The sequence below is a fragment of the Talpa occidentalis genome, unplaced genomic scaffold (genome assembly GCF_014898055.3).
Source record: "Talpa occidentalis isolate TD23 unplaced genomic scaffold, MPIMG_talOcc4v2.1 talOcc4.15, whole genome shotgun sequence".
Classification (NCBI taxonomy): domain Eukaryota; kingdom Metazoa; phylum Chordata; class Mammalia; order Eulipotyphla; family Talpidae; genus Talpa; species Talpa occidentalis.
Window position 1 is genome coordinate 17,351,776 of NW_023601543.1, and position 17,694 is coordinate 17,369,469.

At 36.5% G+C, this 17,694-nt stretch overlaps 1 protein-coding gene across 3 annotated transcripts in view; it reads left to right on the forward strand.

Annotated features, from left to right (window-relative positions):
* The window catches only part of TENM1 (teneurin transmembrane protein 1), a 734,894-nt gene that overhangs the window by 62,214 nt on the left and 654,986 nt on the right, over positions 1-17,694 (forward strand). Inside the window, exon 3 of one of the 3 annotated variants that reach the window (XM_054695568.1) lies at positions 13,782-13,842. The exons of the other annotated variants lie outside the window; for them this stretch is intronic. The gene's annotated coding sequence lies outside the window, so the exon portion shown is untranslated. The remainder of the gene's footprint in view (positions 1-13,781; positions 13,843-17,694) is intronic. 3 annotated transcript variants of the gene reach the window in all.

The window sequence follows — 17,694 nt, forward strand, 5'->3', positions numbered from 1 at the left end:
TCCTCTATTATGAAAGCTCCATGGAGGCAAGGGCTTTATTTTATTCATTATTACATTGCCAGTACCTAGAACACGCATACAAGAGTCGGGGTACAGGCCAGATGTTCAGGAGGGTGAGAGGATTCACCAGAGACAGAGCGGGGAACAGAACAGGCAGACTGACTGAAATACTGCGGAGGGGAGCAGCGGGTGAGACAGGAGAGGTCTGCCCCTGCCATGTGGGATTCTTGCGGCCGACCGGGGTTAAACTGGCACTGCAGAGGCTGCAGACAGCTTCACAATGGGGCGTTCAACCACCTGTGCCACCAAGGGAGGTCCAGACCATGAGCAATTTAATGTAAAGTCATGCTTACTTAAAAGTTGAATTTTAAATAATTATTTTTGAAAAAAAATTTCAATTAAGTATAGTCAAAATAAATAGTTCTATACATGTTCTAATTTATTTTTCTATATATAAAATACTATCACTTAAGGGGAATAGTCTCCTTGTTAACACTTGATGGTATCTATGGTACTTAATTTTTAAGTAATTATGACAAATTTGTTAGCTGTTCTCATATCATTAATCAAGATAATGAACCTTGTCATTGATAACACCACAATTTACTACCATTTTGCTCTTTAATTTCAGTTTTTATTTCTGTTTTGAGCAAATGTATAGTATTATAGAAAAAAGGGAGTTTAAAATAGTGATACAATAACCAAGTGAATTTACAGCATGTGTATATTGTTATTTTTAAATATTCAAAGCACTTGCTTCTGCAGGTATCATCTTTAAGGTTTCAGTTATGGCATGGTAAGACATTCTTTAAAGATTTTGAAGATTTAAAGACCTAGGTTGAGTTCTCTTGGCTTTGCAACTTACCAGCTAGATGACTTTGGCAAAGCACTTAATATTTCCAAGCTTCAATTTCTTTTTATATGAACGTGGAATAATAATTTCTGCCCTGCCTAGTCATAGGATTATTGAGGTAGATCAGATGTTCTCTGTAAAAAAAAAAAAAAAAAAATGAAGTTTTGTTGACCTCAAACAAAAAGCAGTTAGTTATTTCACCAACAGAATGGGTTTAGTTGGAAACATCAAGGCGATTTGGAAAGTGCAGTGTCATGTTGAGATACAAGTGCACTTCCCAAAATCAAAGCCAGCAATCCTTGTATAACCTTTAGAAGGACTTTTACTATGTAAAGAGGCACCTCTTTCTTCTGCTGGGGCAGGGAAGCAACATCACTATTTTGAAATGTGAGGCATGTTGGGTCCTGTAGTTTGTTGAGTGTGTGTATGTGGGAACTTTTTGTAGCCTCCAAACTTCATTTAAATAGGGTTTGTGTATATTAATTCTCACAGTGCTGTTCAACTGTAAGGAGTTATATGTTGCTAGTAATTAATTTAATTTATCAAATGATTTTGTCTTAGGTTAGGGTAGGGTTAGGGTTTGGAATGTTTTTTTCTTTTTGCAAAATATGCAATATTCTCATGATTCTTTAGAATGAAATAAAATTGAGTTGAGGATTAAGTGTTAGGAGAAATGCAGGGACAAAGAAGGTGTTTGCAGACTGAGTGTGCTTTGCTAAGTAGGTGGTCATCAGTGTCAATTTCTTCAAAGAAAGGTGAAAGCTAAAATAGCTATTGAACTGGTAATTCAGGAGGTCCTTGGTTTCAGTAGCGTAGCACTAGAAACTAAATTTCAGTGGGTCAAAATAAAGGTGAAAATAAGGAAGTGAATGTAAAGCACTTTATTACATGGCTTGATGGTTTGAGAAATCTGTGACTTGCTGATAAGCCTGGGACACACTTGACACTGGATGATTAAGGTGGGGGAAGGGGATTTCTAAGCCAGCATGCAAAAGGGTATTCTGAGGTGACAGGTCAAGTAGCTTTTATGAAAACTTCATGCGTTATTTGCGGAGGAAGAGAAATAATTTCATTCCACTCTTCTGGTTCTTGGCTGAAATTCTCCTGTGATAAAGGATTACCAGGAGAAAAACAAACAAGTTTAATAACATGTGTTCCTCCTGCAGACATGGATGAGACCCAGAAAAACTGAATCACCCTCCCAAACTGGTCCAAGCCATTACCTTAAATACCATTTTCTACCAATGACCAAAGAAAGATTTTGGGGGCAGTGAGTGTAGGGAAAATGACGTCACTCAAGCTCTTTTTCTGCCCTCCCCCCACTGCTAGTCTCTATGACCACCACTTGCAGTCTTGCTTTTCCTCCGAGGTTTCATTGCTCACATGTGATAATGGGACTGGAGGCTTGGTTGCTGCCAGCCTCTCAGCCCCCTTGTCTCTCTGCCTGCTGGTCTGTCTGTGTATCCAGTCCCCTGCTTCACCTGCAGAGGCATGTCAGATCGACCAAGGGCTCCAAGATTCCTTTCTGTTTGCCCAAATCAACCATGACCCTGCCCACTCTGCCCAACAGGGTGGAAGACCTATCAATGGGAGGTTACCAACAAAAGCACTCTAACAAGTAAGAGTAATATGATTGTCATGGGGATTTCTAGAGATATAGCTATCCCCCAAACAAGTAAGATGTTGGGGGGAGAGAAGGTCACAGGTTTGGGAGTTATCAGGCAAATTATGGTAACTGAGGTTCTTATGCATATTTAAGTCACTTCCTTCTCCACTGATCACAGTGTCTAGAGATTTGGTGATCCTCCACTTCTGGTACAGAGAGGGAGACACCCTAACAAATGGAGATTTCCCTTATAAATGTAAATATCTCTTAAAAATGTGCAACTTTTGCTTGGTTTTCAGAGATTTTTCCTATGTGTACTCCTTCTTAAAAATAATTAGCTTGAAATAATCCATATGTAAAATAAGCATTATTTCATGTGATATAGTCTATTTCCCTTCACCATCTTGTGGCTCTAGGCTCGTCCAAGTCCTTGGAGTCATCTCATTTTGTTGGTGATTGATTAGAGAGAGCGAGGATTGTATAAAGAGAGATATTTATGGGCCTTGCCTAGGAGTGGCATGTGGCCACTTTTCATTAGCAAGAATTTATTCACATGGCCATACTTAACAGGAGGAATGCAGTACATCTGTGTGCTGAGACTGAGCAATACAAGGAAATACAGATATGGGTGAGGACTAGCTGTGTCTAGAACATTCATTTAATGTTCTAGTAACCCAGCGAGGTAGGTGCCATCATTGTCTATTTTAGTGTTGGAGAAATTATCACAGTAATTTGGGTTTGAACTTTGGCTATCTTCCATGCTTTTCTTAGTGAACTAGAGATGCATGTTAAAAAGTATTATTTTATTATTATAGTGAAATTTTGAAATGTTTGAACCATCCCTCAAAGATGTTTTAGCAAAGCACTGTTTGGCTAAGTAATAGATCAAACACTTTGTTTGACTTTAATTTGTTTTGCTGCTAAAGGAAGGAAGGAAACAGGAAAGGAAAGGAAGGAGAGAGGACAAACAAAAAATAGCAAGTTTTTGTGGTGGTTTGAATATTGTTTGTTATATTCAGTCTTATGTGTGTTTGTTAATATTAGCTTTATTCACCACTAGGGTCTTTTCACTAATTGGATAATGAGATAATTACAATATAATTGGCATGATTATAGAGATCATTTGAATATGTTTAGAGTATGATGGTGATATCAACGCATATGGAGTCTTTTGTCTGTCCCTGCATAAGTACCTCTTCACAGAGAAAGTTGTAATGTCCAGAGAGACCATGTAAACACATGGTAGAATTTGAATCCATTTGTCCATACTGAGCACAGATTGGAAGGCCAATAATTAGGATAATGTTTCTCATTGAGCTATGAGTTCCTGAAATGTACCAGAATAGGAGATTCCCAATATCTTTTTATTTAGGTGAATACAATGCTGAACATAAATTACATTAAGCTGCCATTTGTTTTTTGAGCCTGGGGATACCTTATAACCACCTGGATTGGGTTTCCTTTCCATTATACTACATTAACCGATGCATAAACTGATGGTTAGTTTCCATGTTTAACAAACATCTCTGTTATCTCTTTTTCTTATCTAATATTGTCATTGAGAATTCACTTTCTTTTGATCGATAGTGCTTTGGGGGTCACAAGAGAAAATTCTCCACCCATCTGGGTTCTTCTAGGGCTAGATGTGTTATCTATACACATCAGATGGGCTAACAAAGGAAAAACTAAGTTAATAATGTGCACACAGAAGCACAATGATTATGTAGGTACCAGTTTTAACCAGGGAGAAAAGGGTTAAAAATTTCGAGTTAAGAGGACAAGGGCCTCCCCTGGTGGCACAGATGGTTGAATGCAGCACTGTGAAGTTGTCCACAGCCTCTGCAGCACTGGTTCCATCCTGGCTGGCCAGCAAGGGACCCACATGGCATGGCAGACCTCTCCTGTCATGCCCGTTTCTCCCCTCCATAGTGTATTTTTTCAGTCTGTCTGTTCTGTTCCCCGCTCTGTCTCCGGTGAATCCTCTCACCCTCCTGCGGATCTGGCCTGTACCCCGGTTCTTGTATAAATAAATAAATAAATAAATAAATAAATAAATAAATCTTTAAAAAAAAAGAGGACAGAGAAACTTCACATTGACAAGGAGGGGATGACTTAGTAAGACAATACCTTGCCTCAGGATGTAGGCTTTGTCTTAAGATAGGTTTTGGTAATAAAAAGCATGTCTCTGAAGGTATTTCTAATCTAGGTAATGTGCATTCTTTAAGTAATGGCAGTAGTTTCTCCTGAGGTCCACAGGGCTTCAGTTGACCTTAGTTCCCCATAACAAGGTGATACTTATTGGAAAAAAAGGCTTTCTCTGGACATACTCAGAAAAGCCTATCTGACCCTTTTGGGGAGATTGATCCCACAGTACAATATTATCCTAATTTTAAGATGCACTAACAAATTACAGAAAATGAAATTCTAAGCTTCTAAAAGTGAATTTTTCTACTATTCAGATGGCATTTTTAAAATGCCAACATATCCCAAAGACAATTTAACTCAGCCTTCCTGAAGCACAAGAAGGAAGTATTTCTTCTGCAAAGCTGTTCTCCTACCATATTAAGTGAAATTTCTCCAACACTAGAATAGTTCTGGTAGCTTTTGAAGGTGGAGGGAGATAAACTGTTTAGACAGAGTGTGAAAGAACTTAAATGTTTCCTTCCTATATTAAGGAGAGTAGCACTCTGGGATGGTTTCATCTTAAAATAAATTTATGTTCTGCGGTTGTTGGTAAAGGGATGGGAATGTGTACTGGACTGGCCTATTCCATAATTAAAGCCAAGTCAAGGTTGTCGCTTGTGCATATATATGTGGTCAAATGAGAGTTCATAGACAGTGATATTACAACATTAGGCTTTCATGTGCTGCTGTAGATAGTAACAATAATATGGGTCAGGCCTGTCTTACCAATTCTGAAACACTCTATAATCTGAGAAAACATTGAAATCAGACTTGTAGAACTGAATTAGAGATGTGTGGGTATTAAAATACTCCATCCAGCCCATTTCCACATGTACCATCTGTTGTTTCCAGATGTACTGCTTCCTAGAGGCAGCATTCATGGGCCTGGTATTATAACAGCAACAAATCGGCATTCCTAGTTCTGGGACTTAATTCCCAGAAATACAAGTTGCATTGGCTGTACTTCAGGGAATTAGACTTCTCTGTGGCTAGGGACATGCCTTTACAACCATGGTAACGGAAATAGACTAATTCAGAGCTTATAAGCCATCAGGGAGCCTTGGAGTTGAGAGCAGTACAAAGTTTCTCTTATGTGTCTGTAACTCAAGGTAAGTTGAGCAACGCTATTAACTCTACCCCCTTGGTGGTTAGATATGCCTAGTTCATTGTAGATAAGGTATTGGAGGTATTGCGTCTATGTTCCGTTTGATAAAGGAAGTTATAAAATGCTCCAGGGGCTCTCAAGTATATGTTTAAAGCTTCGCATGTAGTCCAGCACCTTAATCTGGTGCTGTCTGTAAAGCAATGGGCTGTCACCTCCCTCAAGACCACTGCTTGCCTCATTAATACCACTGGAACAAATTATCACTTCACAGCCCAGAAATCTTCTATAGCAGTTGTGGTGATTGATGTAACAAGGCTAAAAAATAATGATGAAATGCATGTTCCAGAAGACAGATTCAAATGGCAGGAGCTTCAAAGGCAATTAAATGTGACACAGAAGGAGTCTTCCTAGAATAAAGTATTTTCAAATAAATGGTAAGATAAGTGTGATAATCTCCTAGACTCACATTACACATAAATTAGTTTGCTATGAATAATTATTTCTGAAGGCTTAGTGTGCATTGAAGTAAAAGTTTAGAACAGTCAGTCTGAAGCATTTCAAAAACATATTTTGGCTTATTTATGTGGGAGGTGGGGAAGCAATGTTTTGGGGCTGCCATATATGCTTATGATGGGATTTATTTAGTTGTAGCCATCGTGCTTGAATGGCATCTTTTGATATGCTAAAGTTTCCTGTTGGTTGTAAAATAAAGAATCTTTGACTACAGATGTCAAGTTTAACTGCCTTCCTCCAAAGTGAGTCAAACAATTCTTATAATGAGTTGATTCTATACTACCAAGTTACTAACTATGCTGTGGGAAGAACCTGCTTACTCCAGAGAGTGCATCTCTACATTAGATAAGCTTATCAAGGTCACTGTGAAGGGGAAATTTAAGACGTGGAAATAACTGAACATCTGGGCCTTATTAAAGTATTCTGGCATGTGAAGCCAGTGTAAAGGTAAACCTTAAGCTGTCATTTTGGATCTGTAAGAGATACTCCCTTCTTTTCCTGAGATTTGAACTTAGGGTAGATAAGAGCACTATTGGCTCAGATGTTATGAGAGGTTTATATTATTTGTATTTATATGGGAGTCTTGATTAAAGGTTAGTTAATTGTAGGACTGGACTTCCAAAGGAAGAGACTTTAAAGAATAAATTCTAAATAGAAATTTTAAAAGGTAATGTTTTTGAATGAGTTTTAAAATGATCTGGGGCTGTCTTGGGTGTTTATTTAAAGTTACTTCTTCACTAATCATTTTTTAGTCAAACATGATAGGGTCGTTTGTTGATTTCTTGGCAGGATCAAAGGAACACATTGACTTAAGGTAGAATATGTGTCAATCCCACCCAGAATTATCTAGATATGAGTCAATATGACTCAACAACCATTTGTTATATTTTTTAAATCAGCTTGACATTTACTTTTCACAATATCATGACCAACCTTTTCAATGACATGATCCAATGATTCAGAAAGTTGTTTCTAATTGCACATTAACAGTTATTTACACTGAGGGGGTTGAAGTATCCCTTTGAAATAAAGAAATAAGCACTATTTTGACCTAGTTCTTTAAAATTAGTAACACTTATGACAGGACATTGGTTAATTTAGAGACCAGGGACAGAAATATTCACCAACTGTCAAAAGAGACTAAGAAGATATCTCCACACTAAGATGTCTATAATTCACTACTTTAGACAAATGACTTGTGACTTGTTTTCTAAAATGGATTTTAAAAAATTGCATTAATCTCCTGAAAACTTTAAGTTCAGACATGGGAAATTCTGGCCTTTATTAATCTGGCCTGTTGGTTGGAAATACTGCATACTTAGGTATCATGGATGGCATTGAACACATATGACTAATATGACAGCTTCTTGAAATAGAAAAAGCAATAAAATGATTTCGCATTTTTATGACACATTTATAGAGTGGTAATAAAGCTCCTTTCTAATCTCATTCTTTCATCACAGCACCCAAGTGATTTGTGTAATTATTATTTTATCTATCTTTTTAAACAACGGAAAAACCAGAAGATGAAGCTAATGACCTAGCATTCATTTTTATTATTACCATCCTTCAACTGCACGCACACTCAAAGTCATTTTTAAGAAAACCCTGATTTTTGTAGTCTTATCAAAAAATTATATCATTAAATTCTCCTATCTTGTGATAAGTGACAAATAATAGCTAGGGTATATTTTTTACAGTGTGATTTTAAACAATGTTGAGAGTTGGTTGCTTATATGGAGTAGTTAAATTAAAACACATAGATAAACCCTTTGAACTCAATACTTGGAGCCACCCAATTTCAAAATAGTCATGTTGTCTTTTTTTCCTTTTTTAAAAAAGATTTATTTATGCTTACAAGAACTGGGGTACAGGCCAGTGATGCGGGGGTAAGAGGATTCACCAGAGACAGAGTAGAAAGCAGAACAGGCAGATTGACTATACACTGCTGAGGGGAGCAGCAGGCAAGACAGCAGAGGTCTGCTGTGCCATGTGGGTAGCTCCCTGACCAGCTAGGGATCGAACTTGTGCTACAGAGGCTATGGATAGCTTCATAGTGCTGTGCTTCACCCCTAGTGCCACCAGGGATGCCCAGTCATGTAGTATTTTAAGAAAGGAAATATACTGGAATGTACTGAGTGCTGCTCTGGGCCAAACAGTGTCATATTCAAATGTATATCTATCTGATTCTAACTACTGCATTACAGATGGAGCTTTTAAATAAATATTGAGAATATGTTTGATGATAATATTGCATCCAAATACTTTGGAGTAAATCTGTATAATACTGTTTATTGAGGTAGAACTGTTCATTTAGTTTGTTAAATTGCTATATCCCAGATACTGGGCTAAATTAAATGTATAAGGGATCTCAGAACTTACACAATTGTATTTATTATATTAATTCTTTTTTATGAATTATAATAATGTCTAGGAATAGTGTGTAAAATATTTAATGGAAAAATAAAGACGTACATTGATTTGCATCTATACATTCATATAATTATGGTTTTTAAAGTTGAAATTTCCATTTTTACAACCTCTTAATAAAATAAGCTAACTACCAAAATTGAAAAGTGATATTGCTTTGGATTTGAACTTTCTTAGGTGTGAGGACTTAAAGATATTCTGGTGCAAATTGCTCTTTAAAAAGAGGCTATAAATTAAATATGTTCACTTGTATAATATACTTTTGGCTGTAGGTTATAATATAATCAATTATTTCACTGTGATTTAATATTGACATATCTCTGCTGTATAAAAAGCCCAATTAATATGAAAAGCAATTTCATGATTTCACATGTATAGAAATCTTACAGTATAATTATATTCCTATTATTTTTCTACTAATTTATGAATATTTGTGGCTTTTTCTTTTTTTGACTTTCAATCCAAATGACACATTTTGGGGAGCAGGAATGCAGAAATAATAGATTAAATCTAGAAATGACTGCATTATTTATTTATATATTAGAAATAGTATCTATTCCAGAAAGTGTAGCAAAAAATGTTCCACTTTCTCCACCAAATGAATCAGTGCTAAGTACTTATGATAACCCTTTTTAAGTCCACATGGCCTTGTTCTATAAGCTCTCTGAGTCAGTAACTTTCTTACATATGATGTGGGATAATAAATACTTCTCTGAGTTACTATGATCATTGCATAGTATGATGTATGAAATGGGTAATGAACAGTACCTGGCAATGAGTAGCTATCAGATTATTATTGAATCAATATTTGTATATAATTCAGCATTTTTGAAATATGATGTAGAAATACCTTATAATCTGATGTAGAAATTGATTTTAAAAGTGGATTAAAAATCAGTTATAGTGCAGCTACTTATCAGATCCTTCCCCTTTGATAGCACCCCAACATTGATATAAATCATATAGACCTCCCCAGGATGGTTCTTTTATCACTTCTTACCCCACACTCTCCTTGTGTTTCTTCACTAGTTTCCTTCTCAAAGCAGAGCACTTTGACATGATGTTTTATGTCACTTTTGGTAGCAGCATATGGATATAACTATATCCAGATAATCCTATCAAATCACTTACATTATATCAGACATTTCTGAACCTATCTCTGTCTCTAACACACTGACTACCTAGTTCACTATCTTCCTACTTTACTCATATTTGACTTTTAAAATTTTTTCATTAAAATATATTGCTTTTATAGTCATAATTTTTTATTATTTTTTAAATTTTTTAAAGATTTATTTATGCATACAAGAACTGGGGTATAGGCCAGAGGTGTGGGGGGTGAGAGGGTTCATCACAGAGTGGGAAGCAGAACAGGGAGATCTACTGAAATACACTGCTGAGGGGAGCAGCAGGCGAGACAGGAGAGGTACAATGTGGGTAACTCCCTGGCCGGCCGGGATCGAACTCATGCTACAGAGGCTTTGGATAGCTTCCCTTGCGCCACCAGTCATAATTTTTTAAATGCATAAATTGAGTCAATTGCCAAAGGGAGGGGTGATTTTGTCTCCCCCAAGCCATCATTGTGAAAGAGTATTGCCTCAAAATGCATGGCCACCGCTATGGAAATTGCTAGAGGAGATATTTTCATACCTCATCCCAGTGCCTTTATGGGGTTAGAAATATCAAAAAACCTATCAAAAACAAGAAGCCATTTAAAAATATTTTCTACTAGAAAAAAGACAAATTCCAGGGCCTCCCCGGTGGCGCAGCGGTTGAGCGCTGGGTTGCGAAGCTGCCCGCAGCCTCTTCAGCACCGGTTTGATCCCCGGCTGCTCCCCGGCCACCGGAGGAGGGTCCCACTTGGCGCGCAGACCTCTCCTGCCGCCCGCTGCTCCCCTCAGCAGTGTACTTCGGTCCTTCTGCCTGCTCTGCTCCCCCCTCTGGCTCTGGTGAATTCTCTCACCCTCCTGCACTTCTGACTGTACCCAGTGCTTGTGTAAATAATAAATAAATCTTAAAAAAAAAAAGAATTAAAAAAAAAGAGAAATTCCATGATTACAATGATAAATCTGTATTTTGCTAGTGACTACATTAGTGCAACCATAGTAAATTGAAGAGCTCAGATAATTTGAAATGGTGACCATTCCATAAACCAAATGAATTATGACTGATGTTCCTTTGTGAGAAAAGCATGTGTGATAAGCACGTGGCTCCCACTTTTAAAATATCATGTGGCTGCCAGATGGTGCCCAATCCCAATTTCTTCCTTTACTCCATTTTTGAGCTTCTTGTCATTTCATACTCTTTTGACATATAGATCAGGGATGGGATGAGACTGAAAAATTGAGTGAGGATGATTGTTGCAAATAATGTTTGATTTAAAGTAATATGAGTAAACATTTTGTTGTTTAAACCTTGTATTATTATCAAAATATCAGGGTGTTCTCTCTTCTTTAATTTTCTATATACCTGTCTCCTCTCTACCAAACTACCAAGTGGCAGGTAGTTGTGCTATCAGTCAGGAGTTTGTGTCTCTGATTCTGTGTTGGCAGGTGGGGGTAATGTAGAGAATGACACAAACAGTTGGCTGAACATCATTTTCCTTGATTTCTTTTCCTTTAAATTCCCCAATTCTATGTCATAGAAAAATAAAATTTCTAGAATTGTGTAATAAAAGAACTGTTAGATATTGCTAAATAATGAAGAATACCTATTTAAAATGTGCTCTCAAACTAAAAATTAATGTCTTGAAAAATGCAGTGGGAAGGCCAGAACATCAGCTAAAGATGTGATTTACTCATGCCATTATGGGAAAGATGTGACAAGTTTGAGGAGACAATTGTGTGTGGGGGCGAAAAAGGTGAAAAAAAAAAGGTCCTATTTTTGCAAGTGACCTGTTTGACTATAGTTATATAGTACTGGACAAATGGTTGAGTGAGTAGAATGATAATAGAAAATACCTATATGTAACAAGCTGGTGATAGACTTTATTATGGCCACATTAGCCATGGCTTATCACATAAAACAGACAGACATTATGATCATGTCAATAATTATACATTTGTTTAGCAACTATGAGCAATGTGTTTTTATAACATAATGGGTACAGACATTTACATTTCTGTCTTGAGATGACTTTTACTTTTAAGTGGACCATCTAACATGTAGACAAAAAATTGATAGTAAAGAAATACAGTTTTTTTATTTTTTTTAAAGATTTGTTTATTTATGCATACAAGAACTGTGGTACAGGCCAGAGGTGTTGGGGGTGAGAAGATTCACCAGAGACAGAGTGGGGAGCAGAACAGGCCGATCTACTGAAACACACTGCTGAGGGGAGCAGTGGGCGAGTCAGGAGAGGTCTGCTGCACCATGTGGGCTGCTCCCTGGCCGGGGATCGAACTTGTGCTGCAGTGGCTGCGGTTAGCTTCAAAGGTTGCGTCTTAACCCCTTCTGTCACTAGGGAGGCCCTAAAAACAGTTTTTCAAATGTTGCTTAGGCAGATATTTAAGTATTGTTAGAGCAGAGAGCTGATACTGTGTGTTACTCTGGAAATGGTCTCTGAATCACATGAACTTTCAAATGAAATTTCTAAGGAAAGGTTTCTTTGAATCTAAGGTATTGAAGACCACTCAAGGAACCCTGCAACTTATTTTCTAAGTGCAGAGAGGAAGAGTGCTGTCATTAAAAAAAAGTTCATAAAGACTGATGGAGTCTTTGATTGGGTTTAGTAAATGCTGGCTTTATGGTAGCAATATGTTATCCATTGGTACTATAAAGACTAGTATACATTACTCACACAATTAGAAGTCAGTGACCATTCATTTCCATTTGATCATTTCCATTTTTCTAGGATATTTGTAGCTTATAAAATAGGATAACCTGATTAAATTTAGTCCCTCAAATCACAAGGAAATCTAGATTATTTCCTTTTTAATTCTGGGAGAACTTAAGCCATCTGTTGCCTTGAAGCAGAGAGACTTAGTAATCAGGCACAGCAGTAAGAAGATATTTGTCTAGGGATGCTATTAATTAACAAACTTGGAAAGCATTCTACATTTCTTACCTTAAAGTCATAGCACCCCTAACAAGTACATTGGACAATTAGATAAGAAAACCTGTCTTGGGTCAGAGGAACTTTATGTTCTGCATTGGATAGTGCAGAAGAAAATGTGAATGGAATGACTGTGTTTGATCCATTACCATGAAAAAAAAAAAAAGCAGTAAGAGACAAGAATTGTTGGTAGTGAGTTCCCAAATAAGTATGCATTTCAAACTCCCCAATATTTCCAAACAAGTATATTTTTACATAATCCTTTTTCACTTAAAAGTGATTACCCTGGCATTCCTTCAAATTAACTCCTAAATTTAAATTGGAAAATTAGACCAATAGATTTTGAAGAACTGGGAAACATTTGATTTTTTCTTTTTAAATCAACTTTATTTAGGCATAATTACCATACAGTAAAACACACCCATTTTAAATGCATGCATTGCTGAGGTTTGACAAATAAACATCTATAGAACCACTATCACTACTCAAAGACTTAGGGTGTTTCCCTGAACTTTTAAGATGGATTCTCTTTTGCCCCTTCCCAGTTAATTTGTCCTATCCTTCATTTCAGAGAATCACTGATCTACTTTTTGTGACTACAGATTAAAATTATCTTCTCTAGAATTGGTATTAGTGGAATCCTACAGCATTTACTGTGTATGACTTCTTTCACTTAGAATGTGGGGGATTTGGTTTGTTTGTGTTTTATTTTCATTGAGTTTATAATTGACAAAATAAAAATTGCATATATTTAAAGTATAGAACTTGATGTTTTGATATATGTATATATATTGTGGAATAATTGCCCCTATCAAGTTATTTAATACATCCAGCAGCTTACATAGTTACATTTTCTTTCCTTTTTTTTGTGGCAAAAACATTAAAAATCTGCCATCTAAGCAAACTTTAATAATACAATACAATGTTGTTAACTATAATCATATCACTGTACATTAGATACCCAGAACTTACTCATTTTGCATAACTGAAACTTTGTACCTTTTGACCAACCTCACCTGTTTTCCTCTCTCTCCAGTCGCTGACATCTATTCTGCTGCCATCTATTTGCATTTGAATGTTTTATAATCTGCATGTAGGTAAGATTATGCAACATTTGTCTTTCTGTGTCTGCTTATTTCATTTAGCCTTAGGTATTCCAGGTTCATTCATGTTGTTACCAACAGCACAATTTTCTTCTTTTTTCAGGCAGAATAATATTCCATTCTTTCTCTATAACACATTTACTTTATCCATTCATCCATAAACACACACCTAGTTTGTTCCTGTGTTTGCAATCATGCATAATGCTGTCGTAACACTGAATTGCAGATACCTCTTCGAGGTTTGGATTTGTTTCTTTTGGATTTATACCCAGAAGTGGGATTCCTGGATATAAAGTCTACTTTTAATATTTTGAGGAACCTCCATACTCTTTTCTAAAACAGTTATATCAATGCATATTGTGCCAACAGTGTACAAGGATTCCCATCTCTCCATATCCTGGACAGTGCTTGTTATCTTTTGTCTTTTTATGATTATAGCCATCCTAATAGGTGTAAGATGATATTTCATTGCATTTTCCTGATTATTCATCATGTTGAGTGCCTTTTCATGTATCTGTTGGCTATTTTTGGTTTTGGAGAAATGCCTATCCAGGTCCTTTCCCCATGTTCAGTTGGGTTATTTGTATTTTGCTCTTGGGTTGTATGAGTTCCGTATATATTTTAGATACTAACCCTTTCTCAGATAGATCATTTACAAATATTTTCTTATATTCTGTGGGTTGCTTTTTCATTTTGTTGCCTTTCTGTTCTAAAATGTCTCCAGGGTACATAAGTCAAGAATATCCAATCTAGACTTTGACATCAGACAGACCTGTGTTTGTTTCCCAGCTCTTCCTTTTACATGTCTAGTTATTCAACCCCTCTAAATCATTGCTTCCTCAATTCAGAGTTAATGAGAGAAGTTTATGGGTGTGATAATTGCTAGGATTGAATGAGATAATGTGTGTTAAGTGCATTTACAACAGCAAGAGCTATACAGGTTTCCAGAAATGTTTGTCATTCTTCTTTTCTTTTGTCATCCTAGGAATTAGATTTATTCTTTAATAAATTTTTATATATATATTATCCTCCTCCAGTTCAAACAATCCATATACTACAATCATCTGCATCTACTAAAAATATCTTTTGGGTCATGCTATACCCTGCCAAACCATCTCCAGTGGCATTCTATTATTTACTGGGAAGTTCAAACTTCTTAGCACACTATTAAAGGTCCTTTGGTATCTGAACCCAGCTATTTCCTCCCTATCACTTTACATGGGCACTTCACTTTGACTCACTTCAGTTAGTAGTTACCCCTGTTCCTTCACAGGTTGGAAGTCTTGTTGCTTAAGAATAGGAGGCTTGGTGATATAGGGGAGGCTGGTGGTGTGGTGATGGACATGCTGACAGATTCTCAGCCAGGGAAGAGCAGGATCAAAGAAAAAACTATTTCTGTTTTTTCTCTTTGCCCTCCCTTCCCCTAAAATATCTTTCCAAGAAATATACTCAGATTATCTTAGCCAGGAAGTATTTCTTTAAAAGACCAGTTACTGATTACCAGCTCTGTGCAAGGTATTATCCTAGGAATGAGGACTCTAATGATCTTCTTGATGAGGTCATCACAAACAGGAGACAGACATGAAAAGAAAGAATTTAAAAAAATTATAATATGATGTGGCACTGCCCTTCTTGATATCTCTCTTTCTCTCTGTGTATGTGTAAGTGTGTGTGTTCTTAGAAAGAGAGGAAAGTGTAACAAATTGATGTAGGTAGTCATTCACTAAGAAGGCAACATTTTAGTGTGAACTTTTGGTACATAAATTTTCAAGGTGAATAAGAACATTGAGTAAGGGTAAGACAGGGAGGATGTTTAAGAAAGAGTAAACAGAATATGAGGAAAAAATTGAGGTAATGAAAGGATTTGATGTATTCAGGGAATCTTGCATATCCAGTGAGCCTTCAGCATAGGATTGGGGTGGGGAAAGAGTGGAAAATAATGAGAAATGAGATTCCAGAGGTAGACTGGTGCATTATTACAAGTTTCAGTTATACTTAGTGAACACCTACTATGTGCTAGGACCTGTGTAAAATGCTTTATATGCATTGTTTTTTTCAAAGATTTTTATCAACCTTATATGATATAAGGAATATTATTATTCTCATTTTGTAGTTCAAGAGACTGAGGCAGAGATTAAACTGCTCAAGGTCACCAACTGATAAGGCAGCACTAAGACTCAAATTTAGGTCTATATGACTTCAGAGTCCATAAAGTTGGTTAAATGACACAGTAATGAAGTAGATATAGAACAGAGGGAATAGACTCTGCTGCATTGTGTGAGATAGAAAGATAGTGTTAATGTGGCTTAGGAACTGGTTTGGTGTAGAGGGATAAAGTAGAGTGGGGATGAAAGATGACTCTCAAGTTTCTTAACTTGGGCGATATGGTTTGGGGGATATGGGATACCTATTTACAGAGATGGGGAATTTAAGAGCGGGAAGAACATGGATTTGGATATTTTACAAACTTCAAGATCTTCCTTCCAGTGGACTGACGGTAGTCTCTAGGCAGCTATAAATATAGATTGAGAGGTCTGGACTGGACATACAATCTGGAACCATCAGCATTTTGGCAATACTAGGTTTAATCATGGATAAAATTACTCAGGGAGAATGTGTGAAGGTAAAGAAGAAGAGCACCCAGGATAAAATTTTCCTTCCTTCGAAATTTAGAAGAACATTTTCTCTGCTAAACAGCATAAATTTTGTGCTGTTATATAGCATTTCTTTTTTTAACCTCTCTGATGCTCCGTGTATTATCTGCCTACTTGAGGACAGATACCTCTCTGATTAATTTCTGTAGACCAACCAACATTTAACAAAGAGCTTTGTGCAGAGTGTGAATTCATTACATTGGACTGTCCTGGAGCATGGGATGGTGTTGGGATCAGACTCTGAGTAACCATGAGTGAGCACTTTTGGGCTGTCAGTTAAGAGGAGCCTGCAGGAGCTGTATTTCAGAGCAAAGGAGGTAAGGATGTGTCTACTACTCCCGTCTTACCAAAGGATGGACTATTTCCCTTATTTAAAGTTGGAAATAAAATCATGTCCAAAAGTATAAATTTTGTGTTTTTAGTAGATATTCTCAAACTTGATTGTGGTAAATAACAAACTAAGTTTTTTGTTTGTTTGTTTGTTTCTGAAATTTAGGAATAATATTTCAACTGCACCACAATGCAGCTGTTTTAAATGAACTATTCACTGATTATTCTGGGATTTGAGAAGACACAAGGCATCAAATAAAGGCTGACTATTGTTATTTCATTGTTGCTAAAAGACAGAATCGATACTTGATTACTCTGAATTAGTATATCCAGCCATGCACATCTTTAACCTCAGATTAACTAAATGTAGGACTGTGACCCAACCTACAACAGTAACATTTAGAAATAGAGAATTAACTGATGCAGAGCCCATTTCTAAAGTGCAGAGTTGCACTGATGCCCAAGCTAGTTTTCTGATAATCATTCTATCCAAAGACACTAGAGAATTATGGCAAGCAGAATTTTAACTAATTAGCATTTCTATGACTCTTCTCTCTACCCATTTCATAACACAGCTTATAAATGAGATCTTCCTACCTTCAATGGTATTTTGCATCACAGTAGAGGTTATTTCCTCTGTTAATATTCCAAATAGTTTTACAAATTGACTTTCCTTATGTCCCAAAGTATTCATTGAATCATTCAAAATATAACAGTTATGTACTAAGTATGTGATATGTGTCAGGTAGTACAGTAGTGTAGTAGGCATTGGAGCTATCGTGGTCAGCAAAACTGTCCAGGAACCTGTCTGTACATTCTATAACAAGGGAGACAGGTAATATACAAACAAATATATAACTAA